Here is a 3,223-nt window from a genome sequence, read left to right as displayed (position 1 = left end):
TTCAATATGAGAAATCTGCGGCTGAGGCTCATCGAATGTTCTCAAATACTTATGGTGAGGCCGCTATTAGTGAAAGAACGTGTCGTGAGTGGTTTCAACGCTTCAAGAACGGTGATTTTGACGTCCAAGGTCATGCTCTGTATTTGGTGGGACCAGCTCGGCGTAGTGTATTATGAACTGTTAAAACCGACTGAAACAATCACAGGCGATCGATATCGAACGCAATTGCGTTTGAGCCGAGCATTGAAAGACCCCATGTTGCGAAAGTGGTCAACACATACTTGGAAACGTTGAAATGGGAAGTCCTACCCTACCCGCCGTATTCTCCAGACGTTGCTCCCTCTGACTATCACTTGTTTCGATCAATGGCACACGACCTGGCTGACCAGCACTTCCGGTCTTATGAAGAAGTAAAAAATTGGATCGATTCGTGGATAGCCTTAAAAGATGACCAGTTTTTTCGACGCGGAATTCGTACGCTACCCGAAAGATGGGAGAAAGTAGTGGCCAGCGATGGACAATATTTTGAATCATAAATGTATAATCAGTTTTTTACAATAAAGCCTCGAATTTCGGAAAAAAAAACGGCGGAAGCAAAGTTGTACACCTAATATTTAATTATATTTTATTATTTTTGGAATAGAAGATTACTTAGAAATTTTCTCCTCGAATATGTTTTCGGGTAAGTTCCGTGCGAATGTGATAAGATGTTTATGATTAATGAGATACGAATATAATCGTTCTTCGATATGTTTTACATGACAATTTGAGTATATTGTTGACACACATGAATAAATGACTGAAATAAACGTTAAATTTAATTTGTTTCTTTCTTAAAATAAGTAAAAACTTTATGACATATATTAATTATATATTTATGCATATGATATATATTATATACATATATTAATTATATATTTTTAATAATTTTTACTAATTGTTGCTAAAACATATTATTAGATCAATTACCTTCAAATTTGGCATCTGTTTTGCAAGTTTTAAGACCTCGATCACTGTGCGACTGCACTTGTGTTTGGCGGTAAGTCAGGCTAATATGATGATTTTTAATAATTAATAATTCATGCATTTGGTGAAATAATCAGTCGAATATGTGCTTATTCGATGATCTTTAGAAATTAATATCTCATTAAACATTGCGAAAATTGAAAAGTTGTAAAGGACTTTCCCAAATATTTTGGAACCATCTTACACATATTATATATATGGACCATTTCAATTTATTCAATCGATTTTCTCAAAATCTATAAGTTTAAAGCAAAAATGTCAAAAATTTCAAAATTTTATGATTTCAAAAATTTCGGTAGCAGTAGCATCAATGTTTACTATTGTAGAAATTTTGATCTTTTCATAGAATTGCATATTCACTGCTATATGAAAAATTATAGATACCTAATAATAATCGTTACACATTTTAAGTATAATAGATATTTTAAGTATAAATATTTTAAGTATAATAGAAATATACAAATATAGAAAAAAGAGAGAATTTATTTCTTTATTGATAGTTATAGATAGCACAGAGTTAAAAAAAAATTCAATGATCAGTCATCAATTCTGAATTCATTTTCAGCAAAATGAATTCTTTTTTCGAAAAGTTGTCAAAAAAATTCTTATCAAAAAATGAACTTTATTATATGTTTTCAAAAGAGGTCTTGAAGATAACTATAAGAATATCTAATAAAAAATGAAGAATTCCATTAAAAAAATTTTTAACCTCGACCTGACTTCTTCTCAAGGTCACCAACTCTTTTTCCTTTTGAAATCATAAAATTTTGAAATTTTTGACATTTTTGCTTTAAACTTATAGATTTTGAGAAAATCGATTGAATAAATTGAAATGATCTATATATATAATATGTGTAGGATGATTCCAAAATATTTGGGAAAATCCTTTACAACTTTTCAATTTTCACAATAATTAATAAGATATTAATTTCTAAAGATCACCGAATAAGCACACATTCGGCTGATCATTTCACCAAATGCATGAGTTATTAATTATTAAAAATTATCATATTAGCCTGATTTACCGCCAAACACAAGTGCACAGCGAGATGCAGTCGCAGTGATCGAGGTTACTGAACACCTTATTAATAGTAAAAACAACTTGCCGCGTAACTACCTCGGTCGCTGGGCAGTCATCACACATGGCTGCATCTCATGCGCTTGCATTTGGCGATAGGCTACGTTAATATAACGATTTTTAATAATTAATAATTTGTTAACTATTTCAAAAATTGAAAAGTTGTAGAGCACTTTTCAATTCAATTTAGTTCGCTCTATTTGCATAAAATTCTAAATATTCTGAGATACCTTGTATACATGTTATATGTATACGTATATAATACAGACTTTTTTAAATACACGATATACGAAGTTTTTACGTTAAAATATAATGTATATAGACGAGTAATAAGTGTAATTTTAATTTCCTTACTTATTAGCACGTTTCTATCACTTTCTGACAATCCCAAATTTTAATCTTTAATATTGGAATCTCCTATGATTAGTATGATTTTTTTGCGAAAATCAGGTACTTCTTTTTTTATTCGGTCATAAAGCTATGGATTATATAGATTTATATAACAATGATTCACAAATATATTATGTTTTGATATAGTTTGTGTGTTAGATAACCGGATTTTCAAGCATTTCATCTAATCGATTTTCGGGGCATTTATCTCTTTGTGAACGTATCATCACATATATCATAGAGATATCAGGACAGCTTCGTAACAGCTTCTCTATCAACATTTTTCCAAGAAAGCCTGTACCTCCTACCAAACAAAATATAAACAAATTAGAAAAATAACATACTAGTGTGATCAGAAAGGGTCCAATAAAACCAAGGCTGTGCGCATTATTTCAAAAAGGTAAGGTGTTACCGTTTCTTGAAAAGGAACAATTCATTGCTTTTTTTATAATGCTAAAGTAAGTTATTAGATTTTAATATTACATTAGCTGATAATATAATATTAAATGTGAAATAAATATTCAAACTTGAAACTCTCTATATTACATTAGCTGATAATATAATATTAAATGTGAAATAAATATTCAAACTTGAAACTCTCTATTAACTGTAGTTTATATTGAGCAAACTTTTCTCTCTATTAAATGTACACTCACAGAAATGGTTTCTGGATTCAATGCTATTACTCCTCGATCTATCATAAAATAGGATTGACATAGCGACAATCAT

This window comes from Atta cephalotes (genome assembly GCF_000143395.1).
Source record: "Atta cephalotes unplaced genomic scaffold scaffold00011, whole genome shotgun sequence".
NCBI lineage: Eukaryota > Metazoa > Arthropoda > Insecta > Hymenoptera > Formicidae > Atta > Atta cephalotes.
The sequence above is the reverse complement of the archived record's forward strand: the minus strand, read 5'-3'. Positions refer to the sequence as shown.